The sequence below is a fragment of the Balaenoptera ricei genome, chromosome 19 (genome assembly GCF_028023285.1).
Source record: "Balaenoptera ricei isolate mBalRic1 chromosome 19, mBalRic1.hap2, whole genome shotgun sequence".
NCBI lineage: Eukaryota > Metazoa > Chordata > Mammalia > Artiodactyla > Balaenopteridae > Balaenoptera > Balaenoptera ricei.
In genome coordinates, this window is record NC_082657.1 from 16,092,087 (window position 1) to 16,107,821 (window position 15,735).

Sequence of the window (15,735 nt, forward strand, 5' to 3'; positions counted from 1 at the left end):
CCTGGTCTGGGAAGATCCCACATGCCGCGGAGCAACTAAGCCCATGTGCCACAACTACTGAGCCTGCACCCGTATGCCACACTACTGAAGCCTGCATGCCTAGAGCCTGTGCTCCGCAACAAGAGAAGCCACCGCAATGAGAAGCCCGCACACCACAATGAAGAGTAGCCCCCACTCACGGCAACTAGAGAAAGCCGACGTGCAGCAATGCAGACCCAACGCAGCCAAAAATAAATAAATTAAATAAATAAATTTATTTTAAAAAAAGAAAATCCAAAGAGGGTGTGAGAGAGATAACCACTGGAAAATTAGGCAAACTTATTGTGCCAATAACAAGGTCAAGGTAAGGTGGACTTGTTTGCCTTTAATCTTATGTCTAGTAATGCCCCAAAGAACACAGTGAGTTCCTCCTTTAAATTTAGTGGGGTTTCTGGGGATCACCATGATTTGGAAACTGGTATCAATAAAGGCCATAAAAGGTTATATATTGTGTGGTGACCAGTGGACCATCATGGTTGTATAGGTTATATATTGTATGGTGACCAGTGGACCATCATGGTTGTATGTGGGTGGCGGCTGGGGTCCCAGGGGCATGCTACATCCCTAGGAGGCGAGGGAGGTTGCCATTGACTCAGGTTAGAGAATGCGGCAGTGGGTCCTACACCTTAGGGACCTGGGTTTGGGCCAGGAGGAGACTGGATGCTCGGTAAAGTTTGTCATAGAAGAACCTGGAGCTCCTTGGGGATCTTATCGAGATAACTGGAAAAGCTCAGATCGCAGTGTTACCAATACCATGTCTTTTGGTAAGGGTTCTACAGTGGTAGAAGGAAGCCCTGGCAATTTTGAAATGAGGACTCACTTCAGTAGTTTGATCTGTTAATAAGTGTCTGTGCCACAGGGCACCATAGGTGTTTTTCCAAATAACCCTGAGGATCAGGATCTTGGTTGTCATAGAGGCATGGGTAGCAGCAGAAGAAATATTTAAAGGTCTTAGTCAGCCATCTGCTCTTAAAGAGTACAGACCTTAGCAAACCCCATGACTGCTTTTTCACTCTCTAATTACTGCTCTTTCACAAGCAACCAGCTGATGGTTGCATATATTGTACAGAGTATCAGTCTTCCCTCCGAACATTTCTGTAGAACAGAGGCCAATGCCTAGTTGAGACACACAACCAGCAGTCACAGGCTGAGTCATTCCCCTGAGCCTAGCATCAGTCACAGCTTATGCTGGAAGTGAGACACACAATTCTAAGACACATACAGATGTATCTAGGCCAAGACACACAACCCAGGACCACCTTAAGGAGGGCCCCCATCCTGTTAGCCCATCCCTAAGCACCAATTATCAAAACTGTTGACTTTTGTTGATTAAATGTATAACCGAGGCTCTGCAGGACACAGCAAATGTAGCACAGAGTAGCACAACTCAAAGCACAATCTTGCCAACAAGCAGCAGAACTATCTCCCACACTATTTAAAGTGGTTTGTACCCAGTTAGTAAGCTAAGAACATGAGAAGAAAGATCTCAAAGTAGTAGTGGTCACAACCTAGAGAGTGTCCAAAGAGATTTTGAAATTTTGTTACTCACCAAAGGGACTTCTGGGCAGAGTGGGGCCTGCAAAAGCAGGTCTGGAGTGACTTGAATAAGGCAGAGAGAATAGGTTGGCTTTTAGACAGTGGGTGGGACCGGATGGATGTGGGCTGGAATTTGCAAAATTTAAATTTCCCACTGGCCCCAAAGGATGAGGTACACAGGCTTTCCTGTCAGCCTTTCCAGATGTGGGGCCAAAATGGATAGGGAAGACGGGTCTTAAAAGAAATCAGTGGTCAGATATCAAGACTAGAGTCAGACTCTTTATTACAAATAGATACTACTACTATCAACAGTTTACCAGTTAGTAAATTTAAGCAAGAGAAGTTAAATAATTTGCCTCATGTCACATAAATAGCAAATGGCAGCCTTTTCTCAGTCACTACATTCTCTGGTGTGAATCTATAGAATTTTAATAAGGTTTGAGTCATGATAGAAAACTCTTCTACATTCATTATCAATTTTTCTCAGTATCAAATTTTCTGGTTCTGAATAACCTGAATACTACTAGGTAAAGGGAACTGCCACATCCACTGTATTTTACTCTGGCATGAAATCTGAATATCTATGACAAATGAATGGCAAAGTTAGAGTATGAATACTCTCCAAGTTATATTAGAGTATGAGTTGAGCAAGGTGTGCAGTCTGTCTAAAGGCCTTCCCACATTCCTTACATTCATAGGGTTTCTCACCAGTATGAATGCGATGATGTCAGGCAAGTTCTGAGCTGCGGATAAAGGCTTTCCCACATTCTTCGCAATTATAGGGCTTCTTGGCAGTATGAATTCACTGATGTATAGTAAGTTGTGAGGCACAAATAAAGGTCTTCCCACATTCTTTACATTCATAGTGTTTCACACCAGGATGAATTCTCTGGTGTTCAGTAAGTTGTGAGCCACAAAGAAAGGCCTTCCCACATTCCCTACATTGATAAGGTTTCTCACCAGTATGAAGTCGCTGATGTTGATCAAGTTGTGAATGCAGTCTAAAGGCCTTCCCACATTCCTTATAACCATAGGGTTTCTCACCCGTATGAATTCTCTGATGTCGAGTGAGTTCTGAGCCACAAATAAAAGCTTTCCCACATTCCTTACATTTATATAAGGTTTGTCATCAGTATGAATTCTCTGATGTCGAGTAAGGTGTGCAGATTGTCTGAAGGCCTTCCCACATTCCTAACATTCACAGGGTTTCTCATCTATATGAATTCTCTGATGTTGAATAAGATGTGAGCCATGAATAAAGGCTTTTCCACGTTCCTTACATTCATAGTGTTTCTCACCAGTATGAGTTCTCTGATGTTCAGTAAGATAGGAAAAATGACTAAAGACCTTCCCACATTCCTTACATTTATAGGGTTTCTCACCAATATGAATTGCATGCTGTCCCATAAGTCCTGAGCCATAAATAAAGGCCTTCCCACATTCTTTGAATTTACAGAATTTCTCTCCAGGATAAATTTGCTGATGTAGGATAAGATGTTTATAGGCTGAAAGTTGGCATTTTTTGTAAGTCATTAATGCTTGCCCCAAATATCCCTCCTGATTTATCTGTCGCCTCTCAAATTGGCCTTTGCATTCCCAGACATCTCTGATACTGGAGCCCACAATGCTATGACTTGTTTCCATTATCATCCATTGGGATGATGTTACTTCATACATTTCTTTTTGCAGACACAATTCCTTGGTTTTGCATCTGAACTCCAAGTCTGAAAGATAACCAGAAAGTAAACATACGGTGTTTCCTCTTAGGGGAGAAATAAAATTTCTATGGTAGAAATGGGGGAAAAACTGAAAATAATGTCCTTAAGAAGTGAAGATCGTATACAAGGCCTTCAATTTGAAAAAGAAGTCAAAAGCATAAACAAGAAAGATGAGGGAGGCTGTTAGGAAAACAGGTTAAGTCAGTACTTTCCAAATTCAGGTGTAGATTAGAATCACATAAATAGTCTATTAAAAGATTGGATGTCAGTGTACCACCTCAAATCAAGTAAATAAGAATTTACATCAATAGGTCTTAGGTTTCCTATGTTTAATACATTCAACCAGCCAATTCTGACGTTGCACAAAATTTAACAATCCCACCTAGAATTTTTCAGTGGTTTCCAACTGCACTTAGAATAAAATCCAAATTCCCTTACCACAGCTTATGAGATCCTCCATAATCTTATCTTTGACATATCTCAACCAAAATCCTATCCAACACCTTCTCAACCCACTTTTCCCCAGTGTTCATTATGTACCACATATTCATCACTTCTGAACATCTGAAATAAGTCCTTTACCTTCTCAAATTTTTCCACAGACTGTTCAATTTGTTAGAAATTCTCTAAACGTAGCTCTTTTCATAGCTGACTTCAAGTCTCAGGTGAAAAGTCACTTCCTTAGAAAGTTTGAGCTAGACAACCCTATTTAAATTCACTTCTTCGTTCTCTATCTCATCATAGTATTTTCTCACTGCAATGTTCTGGATTTTAGAATTATACAACCACTTACTAATTCATATGTAATCTTTTATTTTCTTTATGTTAAAGCCCTTAAGGGGCAGGAACAATGACTGTTTCACCCAACACAGAATAACCAAAATATTAGTCATAAAAGGTGTTCCATAGATAATTGTTTAATGAATGAATCACTGGATGAATGAAAGGGGATTATTATAGGGATAAAAGGAAATACTATGCAGATATGGAAGTAGGGAAGAATTTAAGGATTATAACAATCATTTGTACTTATAATTACAGAATAGTTCTAAACATCTGTCCCTGATTTTAATCTCTCTCACATCACTGAAAGGATAATATAAGCTCTTTACTTCATAAGCTCTTTACTTCATTACTTCCCTCAGAAACTAAAACAAAATCATAACCAAAACTAGATTATTAAATGATGCAAATAGAAAAATGATATTATATATACCTAACCACCCATCCATTCAATTGTTCTCCCTCTACTTCTACCAGTGCTCATTGTCATTTATGTGTAGTTATGACTATCTATACCATACTATACTGAGGTGCCTTTTCTTTTACCCTTCACTTGAATTTGTAGTATTACTCAACCTTCTGTCCAATATACAATCTATTTTGTTCCTCCAGGCCCCTTCTCTGGGCTTCCCTTCCCTCCTTTATGTCCAAAACCACTATATTTGTACTTCCCAGAAAACTATTTCTTCCCAGGCATTATAATAGGTTTGAAACATAATAAAAGGGCAATGTAATGTTAAGCAAAGGGACTTGAGAATTTTGGGAGACTAGGATCACTACCTATTTGGTAGAATGAGGTGGGTAAACTGGACCACTAGAAACTCTATAACAAAGGGTATGCTGAATGTAAACTGAAGGAAATGATGGAGAATGGAAATCTAGATAATGGAACAGACAGAATATTCTAAAATGCTGAGTGAGTATAGAAAGTTTACAACACAAATATTCCTCTGACTGACTACAGTATGGTATGTTTTGTGACTCCAATAAAACCATTATTTGGTGCTAATGCTATAAAGATTGTCCTTGAAATAATATAGAAGAGAACTCAGGCAGTCTCTAGCAATGAGTGATTTGACAGTAAAAGCTGAGAAATAGTTCAGAGTAAAAGAAAGAGTAATAATGAGATCTAGTGAGGATTTAGTGAGAACACAGGATTCAGACAGACCAGGATTTCAGACCCTAGCTCTGTTGATGATTACCTTTCTGTGTAGACAAAGTACTTTTACCTATCTCAGTCACCATTTCTTCATATAACAATAGATATAGAAATATCTATTCCATGGGCTTGTAAAGATTAGGAATAATGCATGTAAAGTGCCTGGCATAAAGAGCTCAAGAAGTGGTTCTAAGATGAACTGGTTTGCAGGGCAGAAATTGAGACACAGATGTAGAGAACAAACGTATGGACACCAAGGGGGGAAAGTGGTGGGGGTAGAGGGGTGGTGGTGGTGGTGGGATGAATTGGGAGATTGGGATTGACATATGTACACGAATAGGTATAAAATGGATAACTAATAAGAACCTGCTGTATAAAAAAATAAATTTTTTTTAAAAAGTGATTCTATCATTCTTATTACTATGGAAGAAGATTCAGGGGAAAAAAAGGCGGGGGGGGGGGGTGCAGGGACTGAGCAAGGAAAATGATATTAAGTTTTCCTGCACCTGAACTATGTGCTTTTCATAAAATCAATGTAAATTTCATAATGTGAATGTGGAAAATTTCATAAAAATTTTCTATCATAAAGGAGACGAGGGGCTTCCCTGGTGGCGCAGTGGTTGAGAATCTGCCTGCCAATGCAGGGGACATGGGTTCGAGCCCTGGTCTGGGAAGATCCCACATGCCGCGGAGCAACTAGGCCCGTGAGCCACAATTACTGAGCCTGCGCATCTGGAGCCTGTGCTCCACAACAAGAGAGGCCGCGATAGTGAGAGGCCTGCGCACCGCAATGAAGAGTGGCCCCCACTTGCCGCAACTAGAGAAAGCCCTCGCACAGAAACGAAGACCCAACACAGCCATAAATAAATAAATAAATAAATAAATAAATAATTTTTTTTAAAAAAGGAGTCGAATGTGAAAGGGGTGAGGCATGAAGACAAACAAACAAAAAGACTTCCAAAACTCAAGGAGTAGGGTGGAAATTATTCTAGATTCACCCTCTTGTTCATGCCCTCAATCATCTGCAATGTTAATTTTCACTATTATATCCCTGATGGCCTTACCTAGCTTAAATTCCACAGTCCATCATTGTAACTATTGTCTTGCATTTATGTCCCCAACCTGATTAAATCCAATTCTGCCTATTGTTCTTCTCCACCTGAGTAGCTGAACATGGCTGGTAAGGAACACACAACCACATTGACTATTCTCACTATACATTTATAACCACACAACTCAAATGGACCCTCAGCATTTCCCCTCACCTCTGCTACATTTCTCATTTTCTCACTCTCTGAGAAAATTTCCCTCACCTCTTTTCTCTCCTAAGATCTCAAAACTATCTCCTGGCTGATGTCCAGATTAATAATTTCATGAAGAAGGTGGGGGGGGGGGGAGTAAGAATGAGAGAATTTTCTCTCATGCAATCAAATCAACCAACCTGTACATAAACTCCAATAATCTGTTTCCCCTGCTGATAAAATGCTTCTGTCCAAGGCCAATACCTTAACTGGATCCTGAAGACTATCTTCTCTGACATAACCTTTTCTTGCATATGCTTCTGCAATCCCCATCCCCTCTCCTTCACAAATAGTTTTCCTGCTCTCATGTTTTGTTCCTATCAGCACAAAAGACACTCCTTAAAATCTCCTTTAAAGTATGTACACACAAACAACTTCCTTGTCTCGAGGACCCCCTGCAGCTACCAATCATTTCCTTGTCCTCTGTTTTACAAAATTTCACACTATCTACACATTGTCTCACCATCCACACATTGTCTCACTTCCTATTTTTTTTGTGTTAAAATAGTTTGCCATAGAAAAATGTAAGCTTTTGAAAGTGGAAAAAACCCAATATAACAATCACTCAGCTTCAATAACTGTCAACTTATAGACACTCTTATTTATCCATCCACTTCTCACAGCCAATCCATAAATTAATTTGAAGCAAATTCCAGGCATCTTATTATTTCATCTGTAAATATTTCAGCATGAATCTCTAAGACAAGAACATTTTTGCAAAAGCATAGTAATATAGTAATCAAAACTAAAATTTACAGGGCTTCCCTGGTGGCGCAGTGGTTGAGAATCTGCCTGCCAATGCAGGGGACACGGGTTCGAGCCCTGGTCTGGGAAGATCCCACATGCCGCGGAGCAACTAGGCCCATGAGCCACAATTACTGAGCCTGTGCGTCTGGAGCCTGTGCTCCGCAACAAGAGAGGCTGCGATAGTGAGAGGCCCGTGCACCGTGATGAAGAGTGGCCCCCGCTTGCCACAACTAGAGAAAGCCCTCACACAGAAACGAAGACCCAACACAGCCATAAATTAAATAAATAAATAAATAAAAACTAAAATTTACAGCAATTCTTTAAGATCAAATATCCAGTTAGTCTTCCTATTTCCCCAGTTGTCTAATTATAAATGTGTATTTTTCAGTTTGTTTGAATCAAGATCCATGTGAGGTCTGTAAATGAGACTGGTTGCTATCTCTAAGTCTCTTTTAATCTTTAAGATATATAATTAAAGATAAAATATAGCCTGAGTTCAAAATAATCCTTCCAATTCATATTCAGGACTACAGGGTTTCTATTTAATGTTATCAATCTTAAATCTGTATTTCCTTTCTCCTGTACTGACAGTCTCAGTTTTCAAAGACTCCAACTAAATTGCTCATTTATTTTATTCCACAGAACCTAACAATATCAGCACTGCTACCACTAATATGGTTACTAAAAACATTATGGTGGGGCTTTTAGATAGTGTCCTTTCTTCTTAGGATATATAACCAATGGATACACATTTAGATTGAATTGTTTCCTTTCTCTTTTGGTTTCAGGGATTTTTCTAAAGTTAATTTTGTTTTATAGTTGTGTAAGATGTTTATTATAGTTCCCAACTCAATTCTACAAAATAAAGTAAAATGAAAGAAGTCCTCTTCATCCCATTACTTTCCCTCCCCTTGTACAAAGTAACAACTAAAAAACACTTTATTTTTTTCCTCTTTGATCTTTATTACTTCCTTCCTTCTGTTGACTTTAAGTTTTGTTCTTTTTCTATTCTTTTAGGTGGTAGGTTAGGTTGTTTATTTGAGATTTTTCTTGGGTTTTTTGTTTTGTTTTTTTTTTGTTTTTTGAGGAAGGCCTGTATCACTATGAACTTCCTTCTTAGGACTGCTTTTGCTGCATCCCATAGATTTTTGTATGGTTGTATCTTCATTGTCATTTGTCTTGAGGTATTTTATGATTTCCTCTTTGAGTTCCTCATTGACCCATTGGTTTTTTTAGTAGCATGTTGTTTATTCTCCATCTAATAGGTGTTTGTTTTGTTGGGTTTTTTTTTTTTTTTCATTTTTCTTTCTGTAGTTGATTTCTACTTTCATGACAGTGTGGTCAGAAAAGATGCTTGAAATAATTTATATTCTCTTAAATTTGTTGAGGCTTGTTTTGTGTCACACTAGTGGTTTATCCTAGAGAATGTTCCATGCACGCTTGAAAAGAATGTGTATTCAGGGGGCGGGGGCGGTTTGGTTGTAGTGTCCTGTATATATCAATTAAGTCTAACTGTTCTATTGTGTCGTTTAGGATCTCTGTTGTCTTATTCTAAAAAACACTTCAAAAAATACAATATCCTTCCTATTTTAGATAAATAACAGCATGTTTTAGTATAATCACTGTTTGGCCTTAGTTCTATCATTTTGATTTATGATACATAAACACTCGAACATGCACACATACGTATCTTTTATCTATACAGTCTTTCCCTATGTATACCATTTTACTTATTCTCTATTTTGGGGCATATCTTTTCACATTTAGTCAAGTTTACATTTTTGATCCAATGCTTATTTTTATCCTGATAAATTTATATAATAACTGTTGTCCTCCTCCTCTCTCTGCTATTACCTACTGGTTTCCTAATATGAGACATATTGAAAATAATTATTAACCTCTTATCCCTTCCCTAGGCTCTGATTTGAAATATTTACTTCCTCTGTTAATATCTATAAGGTAATTTACAAGCTTGTTGTACTTTTCATATACCCCTCACATTCTCACCCTACTTCTTAGATAATTATAACTATATATATCTACTATACCTAAGCAATAATACTATACTCTCTCCCTTAATACCACCACTTAGTATTACATATACAGGTTATTATATACTTAATGCTCAACCCAGTCCTTAGGTTGATGTCTCTCTATTTCTGTTTTCTGAAGCTCATTTTCAGGTTGATCCCTTGGGAAGGGGTTAGAGGAATAATACTCCTTGAGCTTCTGCATATATATATATAACAATTTGGCTAGGTAAAAAATTCTTAGCTCAAAATTTATGTCTTTGTATAACTTAAATAGAAAAATAGACATTGTCTTCTGGAATAAAGCTTTGCTGTAGAAAGGCCAGATGATAATCTGATTTTCCTTTCCTTTTAAGTGACTTCGTCTTTATGCCTGGATGCCAAAGTTATGATCTTCCTGGATACATGGTGTACTTTTTCAAAACATGGCTTCAGTCCTTTTGTTCTTAATTTTAGTTATCTTGAGTCATTTTTGGCAATTGTTCTGTTCCATTAAACTCTTATTGGAACTCTTAATGAAGATGTTAGATCCTCACTGCCTATCTTCTATATCATTTTCTCTCTAATCCTTTTTCTCTCCTTCTTAATTTCTTCTTGATTTTGAAATATTTTCTCCTTTCCATCTCCTGTTTCTCCCAAGGCATTATTTGTTGCACATTTTCATTTTTATTTCCCTTCTAGTTTGGTCTTCACCTCTGAAATGATTTTTTAATTTTATTTCTAATTCTTTCCTGAGTCTGTCACCATCTTTAATTTTTTTTTTCTCCAGTTGCCTCATATCTGAGTTTTTCTAATTCTGTTTTATTGTTCTTTCAGAGTGTCTATCATTTTCTGACATTTTTAGCTAGCTTTGAAACATTATGACGGTACATATGACATGCTGGTGTGCCTTTCATTGTCTATAGGAATGTTGTTTTATTCTTTAATCTCTTTTATAGCAATTTTATGCAAGGTTAAACCAGAATCTTTTCCTATTGCTTTTATTTAAATTTTTAAAATTTAAATTAACATAAGCAAAGCTTTCTTGTGTACAGTTCTATGAATTTTAATACATGTAGAGATTCATATAACCACAATAATTATACAGAATAGTTCGATCACCCCCAAAACTCCCTCAAGCTATCACTTTATACTCCCTCCCTCCCCTAGTCCTTAATCTCTGGCAAACGCTGATCTGTTCTCCATCTCTACGATTTTTTTTCATTTCCAGATTGTTATATAAATGGAATCATACAGTATGTAACTTTTAGAGATTTTTTTCCCATTCAGCATAATGCTGCTGAGATCCATGCAAGTACCTTCATGTACTTATAGTTCATTCCTTTTTATTGCTGAGTACTATTCCATTGTATGGATGTGTCATTCACATGCTGAAGGACATTTAGGCTGTTTTCAATTTGGGGCAATTGTGAACAGAGCTACTACAAATAACCCTGTATAGGCTTTTGTGTGAATATAAGTTTCCATTTCTCTAGGGTAAATACTCAGGAGTAGGATTGCTGGGTTATGTATGTGTAAATTCATAAGAAACTGCTAAACTCTTTTCCAAAAGTTACTGTACCATTTTGCATCCCTTCCAGCAAAGTATGAGAGTTCTTGGGCTTCCCTGGTGGCGCAGTGGTTGAGAATCTGCCTGCTAATGCAGGGGACACGGGTTCGAGCCCTGGTCTGGGAAGATCCCACATGCCGCGGAGCGACTGGGCCCGTGAGCCACAACTGCTGAGCCTGCGCGTCTGGAGCCTGTGCCCCGCAATGGGAGGGGCCGCGATAGTGAGGGGCCCGCGCACCGCGATGAAGAGCGGCCTCTGCACCGCGATGAAGAGTGGCCCCCACTTGCCGCAACTAGAGAAAGCCCTCACACGAAAACTAAGAGACCCAACACAGCCATAAATAAATAAATAAATAAATAAATAAAGTATTAAAAAAAAAAAAAAAAAAAAAAAAAAGTATGAGAGTTCCAGTTGCTCAGTATCCTTGCCAGTACCTAGTACTGGCAATATATTTTATTTTAGCCATTCTAATAGGTGTTTAGATTCTCATCATGGTTTTAATATGCATTTTCCCAATGGCTAATGGTGTTGAACATCTTTTCATGTGTTTATTTGCTATCCATATATCCTCTTTGATGAAGTGTCTGTTCAAGTCTTCCTCTTTGACTCATAGGCTATTTAGAGGTGTCTTGTTTCATTTCTAAGTGTTTGGAGGTTTGCCTCTAATCTTTGTTATTGATTTCTCATTTAATCCTATTATGTCAAAGGACATAAGATGTATGGTTTCAATTCTTTTAAATTTAAAGTTTGCTTTATGATCCAAGATATGTTCTGTGCACACTTGAAAAGAGTGTGTATGCTAATATTGTTGGGTAAAGTATATTATAAATGTTGATTATATTCATTTGCATGATTGTGTTATTTAGTTTTTCCATACACTTGCTGATTTTCTGTCTACTAGTTCTATCAGTTACTTAGAAAGGCATGTTGGAGTCTATATAAAATTGTGGATTTAATTATTTCTCCTTTCAGTTCTGTCAGTTTTTATTTCATATATTTTGGAGCTCTCTTGTTAGGTATACACATTGAGAATTATTATGTCTTCTCAGTGAATTGACCCTTTTATCATTATGTAATGTCCCTCTTTATCCCTGGTGATTTTCTTTGCTCTCTAGTCTTTGTTTCCTGTTAATATTACCATTCCAGTTCTTTTTTATTTGTGTTTGCTTAATGTATCTTTTTCTATCCTTTTAATCTACCTATATTTGAAGTGAGTTTCTCATAAATAGCACACTTCAGTCATGAATTTTTATCCATTTGGACATTCTCTGTCTTTTAATTGGTGTATTTAGTCCATTGGCATTTAATGTAATTATTGATGTGTTTGGATTCAGGTCTACTATTTTATTATTTGTCTTCTATGTGCATCCTGTTTTTCATTCCTCTGTTTCCAATTTTATGCCTTCATTTGTGCTGACACTTTTTTTGGCCCATCATCCTTTTCTTTTTAATGGTGGTAAAATATACATAACATAAAATTTACCGTCTTAACCATTAAGTGTACAGTTCACTAGTGTTAAGTATATTCACATTGTTGTGCAACCAATCTTGAAAACTGTTTTATCTTGCAAAACTGAAACTCTGTGCCCACTAAACAAAGTCTCTCTCCAAGTCTGTACTCTAGATACCTTAGAAAATGAAATCAGTTTGTCTTTTTGTTACTGGCTTATTTCACTTAGCATAATGTCCTCAAGGTTCATCCATGTTGTGGTATGTGTCAGTATTCCTTCCTTTTTAAGGCTGAATAATATTTCACTGTCTGTTTATACTACATTTTTGTTTATCCATTCATTTGTTGATGGACATCTTGGTTGCTCCCCCATGTTAGCTATTGTGAATAATGGTGCTATGAACATGGGTGTACAAATATCTGTTTGGGCCCCGCCTTTCAATTCTTTTGGGTATATGCCCAGAAATGGTATTGCTGGATAATATGGTAACTGAACACTTTTTAATATTCCATTTTAATTCTTGCTCATTTTTAATTGAGATGGGTGTTACTCTATGTTTCGGAGGAAAAATTGGGCCAGGGTAGATTTTATAGCTTTGTGGCATTGAAGCTCCCTCTTTGTGGTTTTCTATGAGTGCTCAAAACTGTAGTCTTAAACACTTCCTGAAATCTGCCTCCTCTGCTCCTCTCCCCCACTTTTATCTAGACCACCTTCTTCCTTTGCCACTATCATCCCTGTCCTGTTGTTCAATTTGGATTCTACTACCAGAAATGTCTCCTGAGTAGTAGATGTTGTCCTGAAAGGCATCTGTGGTTTGGATTCTAGAGTTTAAGGGGCCCAGACTTTAGCTGTGCTGTATTTACCTTGCACTTACCTGCCTATAGAAGGATGACTTCCAGTTTCAGCTGCTGCTGTACTTTCTAGTGAGTAAATTTACGATTTGAGAGTTCTCTTCTTCTCAGAGCTGTCAGATACTCCCTTGCTTTTATTTCTACTTCATCCATAAAAGCTGCAGACACCAAAAGGGTCTTAGGGCTGTCAGTTTATTCCCAGCTAATCTTCTTGTAGGGTTTGAGGGGGTGACTTGTCACTTAGCTTTGATGTAGATGTTACCTGTGGATTTGTATTTTGCTCTCTTAGTTTCTCTCTTATTTGGTTTGTTTGTTTTGTTTGGTGGGAGATGGGGAGGATTCAAGGAAAGCAAAAACATTACACATTCACAGCCACCATTTTCCCAGAATTCTCTTCCACGTTTTTTAAAGCCATTTCAATCAGGAATGATTTTTGTTTCATAACTCCACTGAAAAAACACTCTTTCTAAGACCACCAAAACCCTCCCTTTTGTTAACTCTAGTGGTCAGTTACTGTTCTTCCAGCAATGCGTGACAGTTTATCTACTGGTACATCCATACTTACCTTGGTCATTTTCTACTTTGCTCACCAGTCTTTCTCATTCTCCTTTTAGATACCATCTAGGGTGATCAACCATCTCAGTTTGCCTAGGATTGTCCTGGTTTTAGCACTGAAAAGTCCCACATTCTGGAAAACTCCATAATTGGGAAAACCAGGACCATCCTCCTTTCCTGACTTCTAAGTGGAAGAATGGCTCAGAGAACAGGCTTTGACACTCTTCTCCTCTCAATATTTCACTCATTTATCAAGTGATCTAATTCAGTCTTATTGTTTAATAAACTATCCATCTGCTGATGATTCCCAGCTCTACCCTCTCCACTCTGCCAGAAGCTCACATATCCAACTACTATTGATCCTTCTGGCTTAACCTTAAAAAAAAAAAAATCCTGAATCTAATCATTTTCTCAACATTTCTACTGTTAACATCATAAGCGTCAGCAAATTTTTTCTTTAAGAGCCAGATAGTGAATATTTTAGGCCTGCAAGCCACAGTCCCCATTGCAACTACTCAACTTGGCCACTGTAGCACAAAAATAGCCAAAGACAACACATAAGTGAATAGGTGTGGCTATGTTCTGATAAAACTTTATTTATAAAAAATAGGCAGCTGGCTCACAGGCCATACATAGTTTGCTGAACCCTAGTCTAACCTATTATCATCTTATGTGTGATTTACTAACACAGCATCCCAATTAGTCACCTTATTCCTCTCCTTTTAGCTTCAACAGTAGTCAAAAAGTATTTTTTGTTAAGAAATACATACAAATGAGAGTGTTTTATGCATTTGTATATACACATATTTAAAAGGTATGAAGAATAATGAAATGAATACTATGTATCCATTACTAAGCTTAAAAAATAAAACATTATTGATGCTTCTTGAATATCCCTCCCAAAGCAAATTGTTCTTGCTTTCCTGTACCCTACAGGTAACCACTATTTTGAAATTTGTATTTCTCATTCTCTTTCCTTTTATTATTGTTTTACTATATATATGTGAATTCCTATTTAAGATACTGTGCAGTATGACAACATTTGAACACTATATATAAATAGCATCATACTACTTGTATCCTGTGACTGTTTTTTATGATTAGCCTGATATATTAGCTATAATTCATTCATTTCATGGTAGTATGGTTTTATTTAGCATACAATAGAAACAGGATGATTTACTGTTCTATTCTGATGCTGACAGACATTTAGATTGTTTCTAGTATTTTGCAAACATTGCGGGTACTGACATTCTTCCTCATCTCTCCCACTGCAACCTCTGCTTTTAGCAGTATGGTACACTTTATCTATCATGAAAAGTAGTCTTCTGTTGCAAAACTGCTAAATGCTGGATCTATCAAAATAAACGTTTCTTTAAACTTGCCACTGAGCGCTCAAGAAAGTAAAGGAAATTCCTAAAATCAAAAACAATGTAAACATACTAAACACAGAAAAGAAAACTGAAACTGGAGTGGCAAAGCAAACCTGAGAACTGAAACCACCTTGTGGGGCATCCCAACAGAAACCAAGAGCTTTTGTGGATTGATGTCCATGTGAAGGAACAAGGTTGAGTCTCAAACCACGCAAAGTGAAGAACGAAACCTGAGACTACAGCATAAAACCCAGGTCTTCAAAGAAGCCACACCCAGAGTTAAAGGGTGGGCTAGGAAAAACAGTCTCCTGCCAGATAAGGGACTAACAGGTAAATCTGCTCTCCTCAGCTATGGTTCTAGATTTCACCACAACTACCACCATCAAAAATTTAAAAAAGAGTCTCACCTGAGAATTAATAATTAACATCCATCCTCACATAAGATTGGAGTTCAAATTTACACTACCTGTCATGGACACCTCAAACTGAGAAATTAATGAAAGAATAGACCTGGTCTCTGGTAGAAACGAGTAAATAATCTCTTAGAGTAATGCTTTGAATCCAGATCCTTCAAGATTCCCCCCTTTCAAACTGAGGCGCATAGAAAGTCACAATCAAAAGTAAGACTAGCAGAAATAAACC

At 37.5% G+C, this 15,735-nt stretch overlaps 1 pseudogene; it reads right to left on the reverse strand.

Annotated features, from left to right (window-relative positions):
- Window positions 1-2,017: 2,017 nt before the first annotated feature.
- LOC132354357 (zinc finger protein 345-like) lies at window positions 2,018-3,386 on the reverse strand (annotated as a pseudogene).
- Window positions 3,387-15,735: the final 12,349 nt, after the last annotated feature.